The sequence below is a fragment of the Mirounga angustirostris genome, unplaced genomic scaffold, assembly GCF_029215605.1.
Source record: "Mirounga angustirostris isolate CCGP_5_RB_7025 unplaced genomic scaffold, mMirAng1.0.hap1 SCAF_6, whole genome shotgun sequence".
Lineage (NCBI taxonomy): Eukaryota > Metazoa > Chordata > Mammalia > Carnivora > Phocidae > Mirounga > Mirounga angustirostris.
The window spans coordinates 42,747,000-42,770,572 of NW_026991714.1; the positions used below are offsets into that span (position 1 = coordinate 42,747,000).

The 23,573-nt window shown below is 44.7% G+C and overlaps 1 long non-coding RNA gene and 1 pseudogene across 3 annotated transcripts in view; both read right to left on the minus strand.

Annotated features, from left to right (window-relative positions):
- Nucleotides 1-1,434: 1,434 nt before the first annotated feature.
- Nucleotides 1,435-23,573, minus strand: part of LOC135364720 (uncharacterized) — a 44,986-nt gene continuing 22,847 nt past the window's right edge. For 2 of the 3 annotated variants that reach the window (XR_010412298.1, XR_010412296.1), the window contains 4 exons: nucleotides 23,114-23,461; nucleotides 17,172-18,419; nucleotides 5,579-5,715; nucleotides 1,435-5,233 (listed from right to left, as the gene is read on the minus strand). This is a non-coding gene — a long non-coding RNA (uncharacterized LOC135364720). Of the gene's footprint in view, nucleotides 5,234-5,578; nucleotides 5,716-17,171; nucleotides 18,420-21,100; nucleotides 23,462-23,573 lie in introns of those variants that run through there. The other variant, XR_010412297.1, reaches the window with a different exon arrangement.
- On the minus strand, nucleotides 10,018-11,791 carry LOC123845384 (elongation factor 1-alpha 1-like; annotated as a pseudogene).

A 23,573-nucleotide genomic window follows, 5' to 3' on the forward strand; every position in this document is an offset into this window, starting at 1 on the left:
GGGAGTGTTCCCCAGTGTTGCCCGGGAACAATGATCGCGGAAGAGGGTGCTGTGGGAAGGCTTAAGGGGTGAGCCAGAACCAAAGCACGTGGGGCTTGCAGGCCTTGTCACAGAACTTGATGTAATTCCAGGAACAATGGAGAGCTGATGAAGGGATTCAAGCAGGGACGTGCTGTGATCCAGTGTGCAACTGTGAAAGAGTTCTCCCTCTTCTGCCTGAAGAATGAATAAGAAAGCAGCAAGAGAAGATGCACAAAAACTCAGAGGAGGAGGAGTAGGTTATCTGGTTGACCAGGTGAGAGAAGGTAGAGGCTTGGCTGGGGTAGGATAGTAAAGGTAAACAGGTGTAAGGGACTTCAGGACACACGTTGAAGGTGGGACGGATGGACTTGCTCACAGACTGGCTATGAGGGGTGAGAAGGAGAGAAAACATCAAGAACGTCACCTACAATTTTGTCTTGAGCACATGGCTTGCTCCCCCCTTCCTCACCCTTAGCCCCAGCTTTTATAACCCACATCCCAAGAATGTCTGGTCTCCCTGAGACTTCAGCCAGAAAACCAGCTTTACCAGGCATTGGACAGGAATTTGTCTCCAGGATTTCAAACCAGCAGATGCACCCCTCCTCTATGTCCGCTTATGCTTATGTCCTCCTCAAGTCGGTAAAGAAATTTCGAGCTCCTGTGCCAGGACCACATTCATGGTGTGGATTTCGAGCTCCTGTGCCAGGACCACATTCAAAGTGTGCCTGTGTACTTGGGCCCAAGAAGTGCTGTTAAGGCAGTCCTATTTAAGTCACTCACAGCATTGGGCAGGTCAATCAGCCTAAACTGGCATGTGAATTTGTCCCACTGATTGGAAAAAGGGTAGAAATTTATTCTAGGGGTGAGTGTCAACCAACAATACACTCAAAAGAAGGAGTCAGAAAAGCAAGCTTTCTGTGCACTGCGGTAAAAAAAACCACTATAATAACAAAAGGTACTGGTTTAGTTTAAGATGCCAATAAGATCATAAGGCATGAATTTCCTAACAGCACTTCCTTATTTACTCTAGGCAAATGTTGAGGCTTAGTACACTTGATACAAAGACCGGACTGTATATGAAATTCACATAAGCATTTAAACCTTGTCATGGCTTGAAAACTAAGGGAGGGTTTGAGTGTGCATGTGTGGGGTCAGGGGAGTGGGGGCGGGGTGTCAGTGAGCTGGGGTAACAGGCAGAACATACAACAAGGGTGAACCGACGTTGGCAAATGCCTGACTCCTACCCTTTCTCCCTGCTGCCTGGGCCGAGGGGAATAGGAGGCATCTGCACGGCAACTACACAAAATAGAACTAATAGCATCTTTGCTGCCTCGAAGTAAGTATCCCCAGTGGATGGCATTTCCCAAGAGAACTGAATACTATGCCTAAGGGGGCCTGAGTTTAAATCCTGGAATTGACTGAGTCACAGTAACTGTGAAGGAAGAATCTCCTGTTCATGTAAGCTTCTCCCCGCACAAGACAGCACCCCCTCTCTGCTCCCCAGCCCAGGCACCGAGGCTGCACAGACTTAAGACATGGGAGGACACTGTCCCTAATGTGTTTCACGCTGTGCCTTGATACCTTCTCGGCAATGGGCATAAACCTTGGGGCTGGCTTTCCGGGAATAGTCAGTAGTTCTCGGGGAAGGAAGCTTGACTTTCTCTCCACCTGTTTCCTTTTCTGACACTTGTCCATGCCTTTACTGGGGGCCTGAAGAGGGCAATGTTGTGCAAAGGAGACCCCCAAAGCTAATTCATTGCTAAGATAGAATACCATGACCTGAAGCCCTTCCCCAAGAGACTCTCAGGGGAAAGGGATGTCACCTCCCCACCAGACCCAAGATATGAATGGATAGGAGGGAGAAATGGAGTAGAAGATGAAGGTAGGAAGAAAAGTAATGGAAGAGAGAAGCCATTAACTGAGTCCAGATCAGTCAGGCCCGTTTGGACAACCAACAGGACTTTAGATCCTGACCTGGTAACCTTAATTGTACGCCATGATTAACCTTTCATTATTCACCCTCCGAGTGATATCCACAACCTTACCCAATAGCTTTTTCCCCCTCCCGTTTACTTGTGTTTTGTTTTCACTTCAAGATACTACAACCATGCACTCATATTTAATTGACAGAGTCTTTTCTCCAAATCAGAACTGGCCCTTCAGTCGGTGGTATGACACTTTCCCTAGAATTAGTAAGGACTGAAAATTCTAATCAACTGACCCCACAGCATTCTGATAATATTGTGTGCGCATGCATGTGTAATTTGAGCAAGGCCGTTGGATCTAATCAGTGCCTGGAGAGCAGAGACCCAGAAATCAGATTTCCTAGATTCAAATTTCAACTTTGCCATTGAGTTGTAAGTCTTTCAACAGGTCCCCTTCTTTCTACTGCCCACCTCCTTAGGTGAATTTAGGACAACACCAATTCAAAAATAGCAACAATTCTAGTTGCACAATGTTACATTGTTCTGGGAGTTTATTAAAGATTGAAAATGGGGCGGGGGTGGGGTGGTATAAATCACTTGCATTTTTAAACAATAGAGGTGCACATATAAAAATCCACTCAGCAATGAATAAAAACCTGATCTGAGAGAAAATGCTGAACAATATCCTCATTATGAGAATCCACAGACTTCTAAAATTTGCCAGCACTTCTTGGTCGTTTGTCTTTCTGGAGCTTTCAGATCATTTATTCTTGCTCAAGCAGCAGTGGTAATCAGGAGGGAGATTCTGCAAGGGGAAGTACTTTGCTGTTCCTGGCCAAACAGACTTGTCTTTCATGTCTAGAGACCTGGAATTATCCTGCCTGCCTGGGAAGCAGGGAGGAATGAAGGGTTAATCTAATCAGCCTGACTGCACAAAGCAGCCATATTCAAGGGAAGAAGGGTCAGAGGATTTAGGGACTTAACTACACGCCTTCAAATTACAACTGAGAAGTTAAACAGTCTATTTCTGAAACTGAGTCTGTTTCTGGAGGGGTTTGACTTTCTTAGGAGAAGAAAGGTAAAAAATAAAGTCCGGAGAGAAATGCAGTCTAGTTAGATCAGTAGTTCTTAACTTGTTTTTTTTTTTCTTTCAGTCTGTCATAAGGTGTTATTTCATTTGTTATTATTTGTTTATTGATTATTATTTGCCTCTCTCACCATAATGTAAATGCCATGAAGGTAGGGATCACATTTATTTTATTTCTATTATATTCTCTGGACTCAGTTGAGTACCTCACATACAGTAAGCGCTTGGAAAATATTTGCTGACTGAATGAATCATGAATTACTTAGCCTTTTTTTTTTTTTTTTTTTAGGTCCTGGACTTCTTTTTGAAAATTGTGTAAAAGTTGGGAGACCTGGGTGGCTCAGTCGGTTAAGCATCTGCCGTCGGCTCAGGTCATGATCCCAGGGTTCTGGGATGGAGCCCTAGGTCAGGTCGGTCAGACTGCCCACTCAGCAGGGAGTCTACTTCTCCCTCTCCTTCTGCCCCTCCCCCACTCGTGCTCTCCCTCTCTCTCAAATAAATTCAATCTTTAAAAAGAATTGGGTAAGGGGCGCCTGGGTGGCTCAGTCGGTTAAGTGGCTGCCTTCCGCTTGGGTCATGGTCCCAGGGTCCTAAGATCGAGCCCCACATCGGGCTCCCTGTTCAGCGGGAAGTCTGCTTCTCCCTCTTCCTCTGCCTCTCCCCCTGCTTGTGAACCCTTTCTCTCTTTCTCTGTCAAATAAATAAATAAAAATCTTAAAAAAAAAAAGAAGAATTGGGTAAAAGTTATAACTCCTCTCTCCATAAAACATATATTCATATATATTTTTATTTTGTGTTGCTATTTATAAATATTTATAAATTTATATTTTATTTATAGTATTTATAAAATATTTGTATTTTACATTTTATATATTTATATATACATGTAACTCTTCTCTCCCTTATACATATATAATGTGCGTATATATATGTGTGTGTGTATAGATACAGATACAGATAAATTGAATCTTCCCATGCACAGACTCCAATTTCCAAAGGATATTCCTGCTTCACCTGTGACACTTAGTATCCCTCAAAAGCACATAAACAAAAGCTCTAATGTCACATATTCTCCCGAAGAGCTCTTCTGAAAAGGACCAAGATTGAGGCTAGGGTCTTCTAACTTCCGGGCTAAGACATCTGAAATTGGCCCTTGGAGATGCCCGAAGGATTCTGGGTCACCTTTGGACACATGTCCAGTAAAAGGAGATCCTGAGTGAAAGGGAACAGGAAAAAAAAAAATCCTAAATTTGCGGCTTGGAAGACTTGAATTGAAACCCAGCTCTTGCCCTTCCTAGCTGTGGTCATATCCTAGCCAGGTGCTGGACCTCTCGGGCCTTAGTTTTCTCTCCTGTGAATTCAGAGGTCAGGCCTAGGCCCAACCTCCTATAATATAATAACTTGTGAACCAGGCCAATGATGGCAGGACTTTAATGCAACAGGATGCCGCTGTGTAGTTCAAATGTCTGTCTCACAGCCATACTCCCTTACTATAAAAAGAAAAGAACAGGGGCGCCTGGGTGGCTCAGCTGGTTGAGGGTCCGACTCTTGGTCTCCGCTCAGGTCATGATCTCATGGGTGGTGGGACTGAGCCCCACAGTTGGGTTCCATGCTTATCAGGGAGTCTGCTTGAAAATTCTCTCCCTCTACCCCTCCCCCCCTTGTGCTCATGCACTCTCTCTCTCTCTAAAATAAGTACATCTTAAAAAAAAAAGAACACAGTTTATGCTGAAGCAAGAGAGATTCCAAGCAAGGTATCAGGAAGAACCCTGAACTCTCTAAGGATTGTCAGACACTGAGTCGCCATCTGGGTGGTTGTGGACTCTCCTTCTGAAGGTGTGTGGGGATTGCAGTGGACAGCTCTCCGATGATCTCTTCACAGTATGGCCAGGAAAGGAGTCCTCCAGTCAGATTGCCTCCAAAATCCAGCCACTCTTTTGATTCTAGGAAAAACCTTGGGCTTCTCTTTGTCACAAATAAGATCTTAAATGGAAAATTCCTGGCAATTTTATTCTAATGGAACAGAATACTGGTTGCCTTGAGGTGTTTTTCTTCTAGTCAGTTCTTTAGTACAAAAAAAGCGTGAAAGAGGGGCACCTGGGTGGCTCATTCAAGTGTCTGATTCTTGATCCCAGCTCAGGTCTTGATTTCACAGTCATGAGTTTGAGCCCCACATTGGGCTCCACGCTGGGTGTGGAGCCTACAAAAAAAAAAAAAAAGAAAGAAAGAAAGCTTGAATGAAAGCAACATTGATTGAGCCCCTACCTGGCAGTCTTTTCACTTGCTGTCTTGTTGAATCCCACAGCATCGCTGCAAGGCACATTTTTTTCCCCTACCAATTCTACAGATAAGAAAACAGACACTCAGAGAAAGAAACTAACTTGCAGTCGCACAGCTAAGAAATAGAACTTAAGTCCAGGTCTATCTGGCCTGGAAATTCTTTCCACAACACCTGGCTGCCAGGAGGGAGGAGCTAAGTGTTGGTTGGGCACCAAAGGGTTTCCAGGCTTCCGGGAGTGCTCTAGACAAAGCATAGTTTACTTACCTGCTCGCTGAGGGACAATGTACACTCTGTCTGGGGCCTTCTCTGCTTAATCTTTTCCCAAGTTACTATCTCTGAGTATCTTCCTTAAAACAAGGGACTTTTAAACCCTAGTACATAGTTGGAATTCAAACAGACATCTGAAAAAACAAAGAGACAATGAATTTGTGAAGAGATGCTCAACCTCCTTAGAAATCAGGGAAATGCAAATTGAAATCACAGTGAGAGCGAGTTGACACCCACTATAAAAGCAAAAATTAAAAAGTCTGACAATACCCTATGGCAGTGAGGATATTGAACACAGGGAACTCGTGCACACCAACAGGAGAATAATATTTGCACCATCATTTTGGGAAACAGTGGGTTTTATCTTGTAATGCTGAACATCCCTATAACCTTTGACCCAGCAGTTGTTGCATATATTCGTCTGTATGTATCAACCATTTAATAGTAAAAATATCTTAATATAAACAAATTAGAATATAGTCTATGATAGACATAGACGTTGAGGGACCATGGGACTAAAGGGGTTCACAGCAGCCTTACAGGAAGAGGTTCCCAGTAGGGAGGGGTCAACCATGGAACAGAGTAACAGGTGGCCTCCAAAGGGACTGAACTCACCAACTTGGTCTCATTCATTATGACGATGGAGGCCAGATACGATACAGGATGTCCAGGAAATTTGAATTTCAGATCAAACAAAGAATAGTTTTTTTGGTGTTAAGTAGGTTCCACGCAACATTTGGGACACACTTATACTAAAATTATTTAAACTAAAAAATTATCTATCTGAAATTCAAAAATACTTGGTACTCTTTATTTTCATAGGCTAAATCTGGCAACCCTAATAATGAACCTCTTATTATTTGTAAGGGCAATGTCTTTTGACCCATAAATCAGAGCCAATTATTCAACATATAAAGAGAACCATTTCATAATAGTAGGAGTTTCATAATGGGCATAAAATAGTACTGTTAAGAGCTTGAAGTATGAAATCAGGCAAACCTGGTCTTGAGCCCTAGCTTTGCCCCTTGCTAACTGTGGTCTAGAGTAAGTTATCCCTCATTTCCATGTGTTATTCCTCATTCGGGCTTCTATGAGTATTACATGAGGTAAGATGCATGGCAGGTGCTCAGCTCACACCATGATGTGCCCTTGATAATATGAATCGCTCTTATCCATTCACTGGAGTTCCTTTAAAACTAAACACTAGAGGGGCGCCTGGGTGGCTCAGTCGTTAAGTGTCTGCCTTCGGCTCAGGTCATGATCCCAGGGTCCTGGGATCGAGCCCCGCATCGGGCTCCCTGCTCGGCGGGAAGCCTGCTTCTCCCTCTCCCACTCCCCCTGCTTGTGTTCCCTCTCTCGCTGTGTCTTTCTCTGTCAAATAAATAAATAAAATCTTTAAAAAAATAAAAATAAATAAAATAAATAAAACTAAACACTAGAATAGATGGATAGCATCTTGGGGGCCAGGACATCATCTTCATTTCTGGGATATTTAGGACAAAATCAGAGGCAAACACTCCATCCCCCCGCCCTTCCTCCCCAACAATTCACTCCTCATCTGAGAGCTAAAAGGCAACAGAAGAGACCAGATGACCTTCAAAGTCCTCCCAACACTAGCATTTGGTGGTCTTTATGTCCTTAGCAATCCCATGTCCCTGACAGCCACCCTTCTTTATAACTGTAAGTGAGGGATGGGTCAAGTCGGATTCTATCCAGCATGAGTTGGTCCAGTCACGGGGACATACTCCGAGGCTGTGAACCATATATTCACACACTTACTCTGGGAAATGCAATTTCCCTTGCTTTCTCATTCTTATTCATAGCTCAAGTCATTACTCTGGACCCAGAGAACACAACATATGTGATTCCATGAAGACATGGCCAAGATTTAGAGATTTCAGAGACCCCAACAGCAATACACCATCACCCGCAGAACTCCCTGTGTCCCTCCATGTCGCTTTCCCTTTCCTTGCTATTGTCCTCACTGTCTCTATACTCCATACTTTCTCTCTTTCCGTGTCTATCCCTATATGCCACATTAAAGATTATTTTTATTAGCATAGCACAGGTATAATTAACAGTTTCTGTCATTACATATTAACTTTAAGAACATGGTTTATAAATAATTGATACTTGATAATATTGCCGATCATAAAAATGTCCGTATAATAGAATTTCCCTCTGTCACAAGAATAAGGAACAAAGTATCTAGAAGAGACATTATCATGCTCTCCATCAGTGGCTCCATAGCATCAAATGACATAAAACTATGAACAGGGAGATCGCCCTTATAGGAGGAATGAGATGGGATTTGTTTCAGCGGCAGGCCCTGAATTACACAGTGGCCATCCTTTGTAGCAATCTACTTTTCGCAGCATGGCTGAGGGGCCCAGAATTTACACCTGGCCATCACCTCATGAGAGATGGAGTTACCCAGGACTTCAAGTGATGTCCAAGTCCTGATATGTCTCCCCAGCCGGCGGTATTCCACACCCTGCTCAGTTTCCCTCTCTCTCCATCATAAAAGTCTCATACAGTCTAATTTTGGCAAACTAATTGTGATTCAGTGTTCAGAAAAGCATCAAGCATGTTTTCAGTATCTTTAGTTTTAGGATAAGCAGCCTTTCTCATCTCTACCTCAACCCACGAATACAACCAAGGTGGCCAAGTCCTCACCAGCATGCTGATGGATGGATCCTGCTAAAGGTTCCAAAAAGTGCCATATCACGCTATGCTTCAGAGAGAGCTCCAGCAGAACTCAGGAAATCCCATAATAAATACCGCTCACTTGCAGCATGAAAGGGTAGAAAGAGGCAGTGCTGTGGTTAAGAGTCCTGAGCAGGAGCCTCCCCTTTGGGCCTCCATCTTCTCTGAGGGGTTGGGTCAGAACAATCCCTAAGGTCGCTCCTTGTTCGACATTCTGTGATGTGCACCGTGTCATGGGAAAGGGAGTGCTCCCCTTTTACTCCCAGGTGCAGATTCTAATGGCTTTCTATTGTTACCTCTCTCAAAGGAGTGATACTTTGTTGTCCTTTCCCTTTTCATTGAAAAAAAAAAAAAAGAAAAGGAAGGAAGGAGGGAGGAAGAAAGGAAGGAAGGAAGAAAATCTTTTGAAAACAAACAATTAAAACCACAGGACAAAGCCATGCTTTTTAGAGTGGCTCGGGGGCTGGGCATGGGGGATAGAGTGGCCTCTCTGTGATGCAGGAGCTCTGTAAGTGGCCCCCCATCCCAGGGCCATGAGTCTTTGACCTCACTTAGTTATCAGATCCAACTTGTTTATTCAAAGTGAAATGTGGGACCCAGACAACTTGCCAGGTGACATCAGAGGTCTCCAATGGATCAGGAGATAAGACACCACATCCTTCCCAGCCCCTGCGCCAGAAAGATGTGGGCCTCTTGACTTCTGCTTCCTGACCTAAAAATACCATCATTACAGTTTCATTAGAATGAATAATGAAAACATCATCCATTAGCCCCAAATTGGTGTTTCGTTCAAAGAATATAAGACACTGAGAAGTGTTTGATTTAAGGAAAGGCTGAACAATCCTTCCAAACACAGGAATCTTTGAATGTCCCCCCTCTTCCCACCAACAGTCAGATGTGGAAAGCAGACCTTGCTGAGCCACGTGGGGAGAAGCTTCCTCCTTGTTTCCATCACCACAGTTAGACAAACGGCCCCGGACTGCAGTGACTACAGCAATGTTAATCATTACTGGAAAATGAAGACAAAGTCACTTAGCCATGGGATCTAGGCAACCAGGGGTGCAACATTCAAATCCACTTAGTTCAAAAGGATTGCCCGAGGAAATTTCCACTTGATGCTCACTAGGCCAGGGCTTTCCTGGCTGCCTATCCCCTACTCCCAGAGCTTCCTCCTCCTCCTCTTCTGCCCATCCTCACTGCCCCTTTAAAGAGCAGCCCCCATGCCCCACCCAGACAGCAACTAATACCGTACCTCCAGGCAGCATCACATCTGGAAGGGAAGAGAACAGCAATGGTCATTTGAAGATGCTTCCTGTCCTACCGATCTGGTGATTGAGGCTAGAAGCAGCTGTGTGTGTGTGTGTGGTGTGTGTGTATCTGATTGTTCTCGCATGCCCCCGTGAAGTTTCCATCCTGAACAAAACAAAACTCCTCCCTTTGAAGAGAGAAGGTATCCAAAGGCAGCGCTGCTCTAAATATGTGCAGCAGAGAAGGTCATAAGCAAAAATGCTCTTCGGCCTTATTTCCAGAGACTGAGTTGAACAATAAAAACCTGATTTCTTGCCTGCAAGACTTCTCCCACATGCGCAGTGAGTCTCCAAGATGGGGCTATGGCTTTCAGCGTCCTCTTATTTCATTTGACCATGGAACTCTTTCATCATGACGTGACTCTATGGAACTAATAGTCTTCAGAATACACTTTGGGAAAAGCTGTCTTTGGATAAAGATAAGAATTTCTCTTTTTCACACTTTTTTTTTTCTCATTAAACTTTTGTTTTAATGGGTCTCAAAATTCTGTGACAGATTTTTGGTCAAGTTGTTTCCATTAAAAAGTACTGATTTTAAAAACTAATAACTTAAAACTACCACACACACACACAAAAAACACGTGGTCCACAAAACATTCTCCTTTCCTTCTGAAGGTTTCACGATGCATTGTTATCATTAACCAGTCTTTCACTATTAAACCTAAATGGCCAATTGACACAAACAGTTCTGAGACTGTTCTTCCACCACTGATTAAGACTGGGGTGGCAGGTATTGGGGATAATATTCACTTAGCCTTCTCAGCTTTCTGGGCAGACTTGGTGACCTTGCCACCTCCAGCTGCCTTCTTGTCCATTGCTCTGATGACATCCACAGCAACTGTCTGTCTCATGTCACGAACAGCAAAACGGCCCAGAGGAGGATAGTCAGAGAAGCTCTCAACACACATAGGGGCTTGCCAGGAACCATATCAACAATGGCAGCATTACCAGATTTCAAGAACTTGGGACCATCTTCCAGCTTTTTTCCAGAACGACGATCTATCTTCTCCTTCAGCTCAGCAAACTTGCAAGCAAGCAATGTGAGCTGTGTGACAATCCAGCAGAGGTGCATATCCAACGCTGACTTGGCCTGGATGGTTCAGGATAATCACCTGAGCCGTGAAGCCAGCTGCTTCCACTGGTGGGTCATTTTTGCTGTCACCAGCCACATTGCCATGACGAACATCTTTGACAGATACGTTCTTCACATTGAAGTCCATATTGTCCCCAGGAAGAGCCTCACTCAAAGCTTCATGGTGCATTTCAACAGACTTTACTTCAGTTGCAACATTGGAGCAAGGGTGACCCCATGCCAGGTTCAAGAACACCAGTCTCGACTCGGCCCACAGGGACAGTACCAATACCACCAATTTTGTAGACGTCCTGGGAGGCAGACGCAAGGGCTTGTCAGTTGGACGAGTTGGTGGCAGAATGCAGTCCAGAGCTTCATGCATTGTGGTTCCACTGGCATGCCCATCTGTACGGGTGACTTTCCATCCCTTGAACCAAGGCATGTTAGCACTTGGCTCCAGCATGTTGTCACCGTTCCAACCAGAAATTGGCACAAATGCTATTGTGTTGGGGTTGTAGCCAATTTTCTTAATGTAGGTGCTGACTTCCTTAACGATTTCCTTGTGTCTCTTCTGGCTGTAGGGTGGCTCAGTGGAATCCATCTTGTTAACACCAACAATTGGTTGTTTTACACCCAGTGTGTAAGCCAGAAGGGCATGCTCATGGGTCTGCCCATTCTTGGAGATACCGGCTTCAAATTCACCGACACCAGCAGCAACAATCAGGACAGCACAGTCAGCCTGAGACGTGCCTGTAATCATGTTTTTGATAAAGTCTCTGTGTCTTGGGGCATCAATGATGGTCACATAATACTTGTTGGTCTCGAATTTCCACAGGGAGATATCAATGGTGATGCCACGTTCATGTTCAGCTTTCAGTTTATCCAAGACCCAAGCATACTTTAAGGAACCCTTTCCCATCTCAGCAGCCTCCTTCTCAAATTTTTCGATAGTTCTTTTGTCGATCCCACCACATTTGTAGATCACATGACCAGTAGAGGTAGACTTGCCCGAATCTACATGTCCAATGACGACGATGTTGATGTGAGTCTTTTCCTTTCCCATTTTGGTTTAGGTTGAGCGGTGGTTTTCAAGACACCTGTGTTCTGGTGGCAAACCCGTTGCAAAAAAAGCTTTTTCACACTTATTAACCTCGGGTTTGAATCTTTGGGGATTGGTGTAGCCAGAATGGATTTATTTTTTATTTTATTTTTATTTTATTTTATTATATGTTAGTCACCATACATTACATCATTAGTTTTTGATGTGGTGATCCACGATTCATTGTTTTCGTATAACACCCAGTGCTCCATGCAGTACGTGCCCTCCTTAATGCCCATCACCAGGCTAACCCATTCCTCCACCCCCATCCCCTCTAAAACCCTGTTTGTTTCTCAGAGTCCATAGTCTCTCATGGTTCATCTCTCCCTCCGATTCCCCCCCTTCATTTTTCCCTTCTTCTCCTAATGTCCTCCATGCTATTCCTTATGTTCCACAAATAAGTGAAACCATTTGATAATTGACTTTCTCTGTTTGACTTATTTCGCTTAGCATAATCTCCTCCAGTCCCATCCATGTTGATGTAAAAGTTAGGTATTCATCCTTTCTGATGGCTGAGTAATATTCCATTGTATATTTGGACCACATCTTCTTTATCCATTCATCTGCTGAAGGGCATCTGGGCTCTTTCCACAGTTTGGCTATTGCAGACATTGCTGCTATGAACTTTGGGTTGCATATGGCCCTTCTTTTCACTATAACTGTGCCAGAATGGATTTAGAACACAGGTCACCACAGCCACTCAAGGATATGATGGATACTCATTTGGGGGCCTCCAAACCATTATTTAGCTCTGCTTATTCTGGCCCCCGAGGAGACAATGATCTGTTTGTCCACCAGGCCTTCCTCATTAGAAAAATGGCCTTTTATCTCAGAGGCCCAGGATCTCTGTGTAGAAAGAGAACTGACCATTGTCCTGGAGCCCCTTACCTTTTCCACAGTAACTTTGAGGTCAACTTATCTTGACTTCTCCTCTTTCTCAACCTGATCCCTCCTCCTAGACTCCTTCCTATGACTGGCCAAGAGATGCCCTTTAAAGGGGTTCAGGTGGAGTGTGATCTTGTGCAGTGTCTCCCAAACTATGGTCTCTCAGCACAGCATGGCAAGAACTAAGGGAGATTGTGTATTCCCTAGAAGGAATCAACCTAAAATCGAATGCTGTGATTTTGTCTATTTTAAGGGTCAGACCCAGGAACAAAACTGATGGCTGAACACATCCTTAGTTCTTGCCATGCACCCTAAACAGAAACCAGCCTACAAGACTCCCTTCATGAGCTCCCACTGCTGTCAGAGTAAAATCCAACTGCAATCTGACTGCAGCCAAGTGCACCAACCACCGAATATGCTCCTACCTCTCGGCCCTCTGTCTCATCCTCCCATAGCCCAGGCTCTTTGTCTCCTCAGAGGCTTTGACATTGCTGTTCCTGCTGTCTGAAAAGTCTTCTTCTGGCTCCTTAAAAGGATGGCTTGTTCTCATTCTTCAGAAGGTCACAGCTTAGATGTCACCAACTCAGGGAAGCCCTCACTGGCCTCTCTAGGTCATCCCCCCTCATTTATTTCACCAACCACCTTATTTATTAATTCCTTCACTGGACTCACAACAATCTTCCTCTTGTTCTTTGCTGGCTCCATTTGTGAATTGCTGGCTCCATTCACTTCCTTCTGGTTGAGGACATTGCCTGTCCTGAACACTACTGTAGTCTCGGCCTTCAGTAGATATTTGTAGACTGAATGAATGAAAGTGTAGAAGAGGGTTCCTCAGCACAGGGGTAGCCGTGCATCTCTGCAGCTCCTCATTCAATGATTCAATGTTAAAACCCTGAATTTTTTACACGGGAGGAATTTACACCATGGAGATCGGCAAACGCTACAAATCCATGCTTGATGTATTGTTTTGTTGACTGTCAGACTTAAGTTATGAAGGAAGTGTAAATAACATCGGTAAAAACTCAAAGTGTGTCCTATCTGTAGCTACTCTATTGTCAACAGCACAGAAAACTGAGAAAATACTCATGTCTTTATATGTCTTTTTTTTACCCATGAAGAGCCAGTTACCAGCACACAACTGGCTTGGACATCGCCAGTATTTGCAATACAGTATGACAAGAGCTATGATAATGTACATGCAAAGCAAGGATTTATCAGGAAATAGGGAGCAATAGCTTCACCTGGAGCAATTGGGGAAGGCATTATAGAGGAAGTGACTTCAGTTTTATCCGAAGGAAAGAAGGAGAAGTTTTCAAGTTAAATACCATGGGGATGAGAATTCCAGGAAAAGAATCCACAAAGATCATAAAACATTTTGTGCAAATTCCACACCCTGCTTTGTTTGTTCTGTTATTGGCCTTTATGTCAGGGGAATCATGATGTATATATTCTTCTATGTCTTGGTTTTTTCAATTAGCATCATATTGTTGGATTTCATCTGTTCATTCATTTTTACTGCTTATAGAGTTTGACATTGTATCCACTTACTGGTTTATTTATTCTTCTACTGTTGATGTGCATTTGAAAACGTACATAAACTTTTAATAAAGTAAATCATATTACAAACAAGTCATATTTATCATTTCTTTTTTCTTTTAAAGATTTTTTATTTATTTATTTGACAGAGAGAGACGCAGTGAGAGAGGGAACACAAGCAGGGGAAGTGGGAGAGGGAGAAGCAGGCTTCCCACTGAGCAGGGAGCCCGATGCGGGGCTCGATCCCAGGACCCTGGGATCATGACCCGACCCGAAGGCAAACGCTTAATGACTGAGCCACCCAGGTGCCCCATACTCATCATTTCTTAATTAGTGATCACTTCATTTTACTATTTTGGGTTGCTTGTTTCAGGTTTTTTTTTTTTTAAGATTTTATTTATTTATTTGAGACAGAGAGAGAAATAGCAGTAGTGAGAGGGGCAGAGACAGAGGGAGAGAGAGAATCTCAAGCAGACTCCACGCTGAGCACGGAGCCCAGTGGGGGACTCAATCCCAAGACCCTGAGATCGTGAGGCGAGCCAAAACCAAGAGTTGGACGCTTAACCGACTGAGTCACCCACGCACCCCCTTGTTTCAGGTTTTTGACTATAAAACAATGCTGCCATGGGCATTCTTCTATGTGTGTCTTGTACATGTGCAAGAATAGCATACCTCCCTACAAGCGGAACTGCTGAGTCATAAAGCATGCAGGCACGTTTACAACTTTACTTCGGGGTGTCCCCTCTTTTTCAAAGGGGTTGAATCACGAGCAGTCTGCCAACGTTTTTATTATACCACATGCTACTACTGACACTTGCTATTGTCATATTTTTTAATTTTTGCCCATCTGATGGGTGTAAAATGGTTTTGCATGGTCAGTTCAATTTGCTGTTTCTTTGTCTGTCATGAGTTTTGTTATTTAGCAAATTTTCCAAACGGCCCAGCTGTTCTGGCCCTGGTGTTTAAGGGAAATAAATTACCCCATCTTTTCTTATTATATAAGAAATTGTATGACTCACTTTATTATGCCCAGGTGATATGTTTGCCAGCCACTAGGTATCAAAAATACCTTCATGTCCTAACCTGAATTTGGTTTTTAGTCATGCAATGCTGATTCTGTTAGTCAGTTTAAATTAGATATTTGGGAATTCCTTCAGACAGGGTAAGTCTACTTCAATGGGCTTTTGGACCTTCTCTCTCCCCCGAGGGAGAGAGAGAAGTATGTGGTACCATTAATTTATTCAGCATTTTGAGTATATCAGGCGCTGGGAATCATTAAGAACACAGCCCCTACACTTCTGGAATTTGCATTCTAGTGGCACATACGAGTAGTCTAGCTCAACTCCCTTTCCCGTCTCTCCACGTCCCTGGGCCCCTCATTCATTCAACCAGCATTACTGAGCACAGGCTCTGGGCCCTGGCGTTGTGGGACGTGTCGGGGCTACCTCTGGGGAGCCATTCTCCTTACATGTGCTGCCTCCAGGACCGCTGCCTGGCAGTTGGTTTCAAGGCTAGCCGAGGAACCATGAGTCCCGTAAGGGAGGAACTCACTGGATCGCGCTTTGGTGTTAGCCACGTTAAGCAGCCATGTTTTTCAAACTGCAGTTTACCTGCAATGAGAGACACTTCTCAATGTCTGTTGATAATGCAAATTCCTGCACCTTTACTCAATGAGCTGCTGACTCAGCAGATGTGAGAACTCTGCACCTTCCCCAGCTCTTCGAGAACTTTGATGGCTGACGTTCGAAAACCACTCTCCCCCTAAAGTCACGCAGCTAGAAGATGGTAGAGCCGAGAGGGCATAATTCACAGATATAAAAGCGCAGATCAGGCCCCACGCCCAGGACGTGGAAACCCCGACATTGCGGCTCCCTGTGCAGTATCCTTGGCCCTAAGGAAATGCGCGCAGACAGAATCTAAAGCGGGCTGCACTGTGCCCGCCGTGCTGAGGTTGGCTCAGCGGGCCAGTCAGTGACCTTAGCTGCTGGGGTGCTAAGTGCTGCAACGGCCACTCCACACACTTCTGGGCATTTGTCCAGAGAGAGAACACACATGCTAAAACATTCCAGTCCCTAGATGGCCCCTCTGGGTGGTTAATGGCATCGATTTACAAACACAGCAGGTTGGAGCCCCACTGGCTCCCAAAAGGAATCTCGCTGAAGAGCAAAATAACACACAAAATGGACTCAAACACGAACAGCTGGGAGAAGTGACCTCCTTAGGCCTCAGACACGGAGGAGGGCGTGTTACCTCCTGAGTTCCTGCTCAGAGGAGGGGAGGATCCCTCCCCCTCAGCAGGTGCTCCATAAATACCAGCCATGTGCTTGGAAGATGGGTGACAAAGAGCTGAAGCACTGGGGATGGGAGGCTGTGGGAGGAGCAGGGGAACGTAGGGCAAGCAGCCACAGGGAGTGAAGGTGGTCTAACTCACATCAAACTGGATATCTGTGTAGCTGGCTGTCTATATGTTTTGTAAAGCATTTTTACTTTTGTTAGCCCATCACTCTGCTTGGAAAGTTTCTGCCTGGTTGACAGTCCTGCCTTCTCTCAGCTTGCAGGGGGAGGCTTTTAAATAAATATCCCCTCCTCTATTTCATCATTCTGTTTGTCTCCCTCCGAGCACGTGCCACATTCAGTAATTATCTTATTTACGCCTTTCCTGGCTGTCTCCTCGCTCTGGAAGTCAGGCTCCAAGAGGGCAGGGGCTTGTTTGTTTAGCAAGCTGTCTTGTTTAGCACCGTATCCCAACACTGGACAGAGCCGGCACACAATTTTTATTAAAGAATGAGCAGTGATTCTAAGGCAGGAGTCATTTAGATGAATTGCTGGGGCACAGAGAGAGGAAAGTTTGCCACCTAACCCTGAACACCTGGTTAGTGTGTTAGTGGCAAAATCTGTTACAGAATCTGAGGTCTCTAGCTCCTAGTCCAATAGTTTGCAGGAAGCCAGCACCTGTCCCCGTCCTGCAAAGGAAAGAAAACTCACCGACATGCTTGCAGGAGAGAGAAATGAGGGCGAGCCAGACACAAGCCCAAATTCAGTGCCAAAGTTTGTCCTCTCTATAAGCAGTGTTTCCAACTGATTTCCAACTCTGTGCTTGGGACCTGGGGCGGAGGAGAGAGAGAGTTTGGGTCCAGGCTGAGCCGCACCCAAGGGTGCATCCTCATGCACCAGCATCACTTCCTGCCTGAGCCTCGCTAGGACCTGAGGTTAGCTGTGACTGTCTTAGCTTGGACTAGTTTAATAACATACCACAGACTTTGTGACTTCAACAGAAATTGATTTCCTCACAGTTTCGGAGGCTAGACGTTGGAGATCAGGGTGCGAGGATAGCGGGGTCCTGGTGAAGACCCTCTTCCCGGCTTTCAGGTGACCATCTTCTTGCTGGATCCTCACATGGGGGAGTGTGGAGGGGAAGACGTTGGTCTCTTCCTTTTCTTAGGAGGGCACTAATCCCAGCATGGAGGCTCTTACCTTAATGACCTCATTTCCACCTAATTACCTCCAAAGGCCCCACCTCCTAACACTATGACATTGGAGGGTTAGGGCTTCACCCTATGAATTTTGGGGTAACACGAACATTCGATTTATAACAGGGACCCAGGAAGTGGCAGCCTCGGGGCAAAGAGGAACCAAATGCGAATCTTCTGTAATCTTTGGCCAAAGCGGTAAGAGGAGAGAACAGGAAGTGAGCAGGGAGATGGAGAATTCCTCCTGTGGGTTCGTTGGCAAGGGCCCTCCGATGGTTCCCATGGGTTTCCTGGGCTCCCCAGACACCACTGGGAATGAAGGCTGCTCAGCTGGACCTCATTAGCGGGCCTTGTTTTCCATTCCAGTTTGCTGCTGACCTGGCCCTGGTTAGCATGCTGCCCCAGGCTGGGAAAGAGCAGGGCACCACCTCATGCTGAGTCACCCAGCTCAGGGACCAGGAAACTTACATAACGAGCCTGATTCCAAGTGTTTGTACATCAGACTTAAGCTTCAGGGACAGAAAAGAAGGAAGTGAGCCTGGGGGCAGTGATGGGGGCATGGGAGGGGGAAGTCCTGGGGGCCCTGGGGTCTGGTGGTGCCAGGAAGTCGTTGTGGCCCCAGGAGATCGCGAGAGCTCACGCACGCACGCAGGACATGGCAGGACTCCTCGGATTACAGATGCAGATGAACAAGAATGGCCACACGTGGGATTTTAGTTTTCCATCAGTAAGGCACCGGTCCCGCGCAGCCTGTTCTCGCCGCCTGGGGAATGTGAAGCCAGTCCAAAAAGAACACAGGTGGCAAATGAGGAACTTCATAAAAATGTGAACTCCTGAACTGTCTAAGCAATGTCTTTGGGGTACTGTCACCGACACAAGAGATAGCACTGCAATGACATAGGACAGTGTTGTCTGGAGAGGGAAACAGCCCGTGGGCTAGGAAAAATGTGAGTGGGTGGCCGTTTGAACTTTGCTGCAAAGCTCCTTTCAATCAAGACCCCTTTACAGATGAAGATTAAGAGACTGGCTATGGTAGGAGACATTCCTGAGAACTCGTGGATACTTTCCTTTGTAAGAATATTTTTCTACCCTAGCCCTTTGATTGCTTCTGGAAAAGCAGCCTTGCAAAACCCTGCCCACCCCCCACACATACCCTATAAGATGTGTCAAAGGAAAGTTGTCTACAGAGGAAGCAAATCACTTTCCCACCATAAACTGAGTGTCCATTGCTTTAGTCGGACTTTTTTCAACATGCACACAATTTCTTGGCATCTGGGTACAAATAAAGTGGCATGATGTTGTACAATTTCAGCTCTGGATAGAGTGAGAAAAGAACCACCCTCAGAGTGAAAAAGACCTGAGTTGAAGCTTGGATCCACATTCGATCATCTTCCTGTCTATCTGAGCCTCAGTTTCCTCCTCTGTAAAATGTGGTGGTCATACTACCTAACCTCTTGGGTCTCTCTGAAGGCTTTTAAAGAAGCACTCATCAAGATCTTTGGATACTCTAAATTTCTGGACAAACATTTGTTAGTGCTTCTTATTAATTTTTTTAATGGTTAGAAAATGAGAGAAAGGACAGAAAGTGAAAAGAGGTATCAAAAGGACATGTTGTTATTGTTTTTATTAATAACTTCTTGGTCTCTCACACACACACACACAAGAATCTGAAAAAAAACTAAAACTCTAGGAGAAAAATACACTTTGTTACCAAATTTTCACATAATTTCAGGTTTCTAGATATTCTGAGGGCTAATATAAATCTCAAAATAAAAGTTCTATAATGTAAAGGATTAGTGCTCAAAAGGCCCACGCCTGCCTTTTGGGAATCCACAGGAGGCAAGGAGACACCAACCCTGAAAATCTTCAACCACACCAACACGCTCCACTAAGGGACAAACACCCTTCCATCCCTGTCTCAGAAGCCAGAGATGACTTCTGGGAACTGAACTGTGAATCTTTGCATAGTGTAAGGCTGGAGCTGGGAGGGGTGTCTCCACTTGTCTGGTGGCTGGACCCACTTTCTTGCCCATTGCCTGGACGGTGTGTCAGGGAGGATGGGCACTGAGTATAGATCTCTGCGCACTGCCTGACCAAGAGAACGGCGACTGCGTGCTAAGGAGGGAGCAAGGAAAATGCAGGCAATGTTTCCATCACCAAATGCTTCTGCAGCCTTGCGCTATGGGGTGAACCAGAGATTACAGAGGCAGTGAATTCTACTCACACACCCATGACTGTGAACCCTGAGCCTAGACCAGCCCTGGGAGACAGTGACCAGGTCCTTCAGACCCCAGAGCATAAGACTTTGCACCTTTATTCTGCAAAGTCCCTTAGAAGTTGGACTCAGTGCCCCTTCTCCATCACTCTGTGTTACCTTCTCAATGGCTCAACAAGAAAATAACTGAGCTTAATCTACTAAGGCTAAGAGGAAGGAAGAGAGGTCTGGGTAAGGGTCGAATCAGAGCAAATACTTTTGCCTGCAGTGCATTCATCATGAGCTTATTCTTAGGGCAAGACCCAAGAGAGGACTTTCATTTGGCAGAGAATACGGGATGTATTGGCAGTGTGGTCTCACTGCTTCCCCTGAATGCCAAATGTTTCCTTCAGGGCTTCCTCCTTTAAGTCATGGCTTCAAAAACATTTGTGGAAATGTGTTGATCGTGTCTAAACAGCTCCTTAAATACCAACATTAATGGATTCAAATTTTATCTATCAGATCAACTAGCAAGAAACAGAAGCTTAAGAGAATGGGGCACAGGGGCACCTGGGGGGCTCAGTCAATTAAGCATCCGACTCTTGATTTCAGCTTAGGGCATGATCTCAGGGTGCTGAGATGGAGCCCCAAGTCAGGCTCTGCACTTGGCATGGAGTCTGCTTGTCCCTCTCCCTCTGCTGCCCCACCCCCCTGCTTGAGCTCACTCTCTCTCTGTCTCTGTCTCTGTCTCTCTCTCTCAAATAAATAAATAAATAAATAAAACAAGGAAGGAAGGAGGGAAAAGAAAGAGAGAGAGAGAAAGAAAAAGAAAAAGAAAGAAAGAAAAAGGAAAAGAAAGAAAGAAAAGAAAGAAAGAAAGAAAGAAAGAAAGAAAGAAAGAAAGAAAGAAAGAAAGAAAGAAAGAAGAAAGAAAATGGAGCACTGGATAGTTAGAAAACTGGGAAGAAACTGGGCTGTGGAACAGGTATCCAGAAGTGATGATTGGGGTGGGGCTCTGGAAGGGCTTGAGGCATTGAGCAAAGTTCACTGGATGCCTGAGGAAGCAGGCTGTGAGGTGAGAACATCACCATCACATCATCATACACAACAATTACTGAGCGCTTTGCTGTGTAAAAACTCTGCTAAGCAGCTGGGACACTTTTCCTCATTTCAGACTCACAGGGCCACAACCTTATGAGGCAGGTACCACTATCGGTACAATGGCAATGAATAATTTGCTAAGGATGGCACAGGCTAGAAGGAAGGAGATTAACCCTCAAGTCATCTGACTCCATCTGCCTTTTACATGCACGCGAGTACCATCTCTATGCTAGGGGCTCCCAAAGATAGAACCTCTGGCCCAGGCATCTCTCCTGACTGTCAGACTCCTGATCTCTTTAAAAGAAGAAGGAGGAGAAGGAGTTTTCCAGGACTCCTCACTCAACACTTGCACCTCCAAAAGCTATCTCAGATACAACATGTTTAAGTTGCCTACTTCCCCAAACAAAACAAAAACCTCTAACATGCATGGTGGTTGCTGTTTCAACTAATGGCAACTTAATCCTTCTAGTTGTTCAGGCCAAAATCCCCAGAATCAGCCTTGACTCCTCCCCTTTCTCTCAGATCACACATCCAAACCATCAGGAAATACTCTTGGCTTATCTTCAAAATGCATCCAGAATCTGACCCCTTGGTACCACTTCTTTTAGTATGACCCAGCATCTTCTCTCTTACCCAAATAATAGTAAGAGCCTCCTATTTGGTATCCCTGTTCCTACCCTTGTAACCCTATAATTTATTCTTAACACTATAGCCAGAGTGATCACCACCTTTTTTTTTTTTTTTACCATTTTAATGTGAAAAAAACTCACAAAGATACAAAAAGCTACAAACAAATGTCTAGTTTAACAAATCTGTATGAGGTAAACACCCTTGCAATGACCACCCAGACCAAGAATGTGATGGGCCACCCTAGGCCTCCCTCCACGTGCCCCATCCCAAACACACAGTCCTTCTGTGCCCCCAACACTAAACATTATCCTGACTTGTATAGCCCTCGCTTCCTTGTGCTTCTTCATGGTTTTATCATTCACATGGGCATCCCCACATACCACAGCTCAGACTTGCCTAATTTTTAAAACCTGATGTTTTCTGAGTCTCTTTTAATCTACAGGATCCCCTCCATCACTTTCTTTTCCTTCTTTTTTTCCTGTTGAAGAACCTGGGCCGTGTGACCTGCATACTCTCCCATAGTGTGGGTTTTTATAGATTGAACACGTTCCTCTGTCCTCTTGATGTCCTGCACATTGAAAGATGGATGTTGGGATGTCTGGGTGGCTTAGTCGGTTAAGTGTCTGCCTTCAGCTCAGGTTATGATCCCAGGGTCCTGGGATCCAGTCCTGCATTGGGCTCCTTGCTCAGCAGGGAGCCTGCTTCTCCCTCTGCCTGCAACTTGCCCTGCTTGTGCACTCTCTCTGACAAGTAAATAAATAAAATCTAAAAACAAAACAAAAGAAAAACCCTGAACTGTTTAAAAAAAAAGAAAGAAAGAAAGCTGGAACCAGAGTCAGATCAGAGTCTGGTCTGATTCTTTTGGCAAGCTGTGGTATATTCTTTCAATAGGAAACACATAAAGTCTGGCATTCATTCTTTTTGTTTTATTGTTGTTTTGTGTTTTTTTAAAGATTTTATTTATTTATTTGAGAGAGAGAGAATGAGAGAGAACACATGAGAGGGGATAGGGTCAGAGGGCAAAGCAGACTCCCCGCCGAGCAGGGAGCCCGAGGCGGGACTCGATCCCAGGACTCCGGGATCATGACCTGAGCCGAAGGCAGTCGCTTAACCAACTGAGCCACCCAGGCGCCCTGTTTTATTGTTTTTAATAAACTTCATTTCTTAGCTTTCACTCTTTTTGATGTTAGCAATCGATGATGCTCATTGCCTAGACCCGTTAATTCATTAGGGTTTGCAAAATAGGCATATCCTAATTGCATGATTTTGTTTCCATTTATTAGGTGGAATAATTGTATGAGATGTTTCTTTCCATTAGTATTACAGTTTTCATAGGATAGGCAGGATATGTGCTTGGTTCTTCCCATTTATTTCCTTGGTTTTCAAGATAATGAATTGATTTCCTGTCATCCTCAAAAACTGACCAATTTTTGTGTCGTGTGTGTATAATTGCAAACTCGTAGATTTAAACATATATCATGAGTTTCAATTCTTCGTATTTCTTATCCTTACTGAAGCTCAAAAATGCTTACATTTATCAGAAATTCCAACCAAGTTCACTGAAATGAAAAGATGTTTATGACCCTTTAGTTTTCATCTTAGATTTGTGACTTTTTCCCCCATTTATTTGTCTGCCAATAATTATCCAAGTTGAAGAGGCTCCTCTGGAAGAAAATGCTTTATTTTATCCAAATTTTGGCCAATAAAAGCTTCTTCAGGGGTGCCTGCGTGGCTCAGTCGTTAAGCGTCTGCCTTCGGCTCAGGTCATGATCCCAGAGTCCTGGGATCGAGTCCCACGTCGGGCTCCCTGCTCAGCAGGAAGCCTGCTTCTCCCTCTCGCACTCCCCCTGCTTATATTCCTGTTCTCACTGTCTCTGTCTCTGTCAAATAAATAAATAAAATCTTTAAAAAAAAAAAAGAAAGAAAGAAAGCTTCTTCAAGATGAATTATTTTGACATGATCTTAGCAGTCTGTGGTGGGTTGAATAGTGTC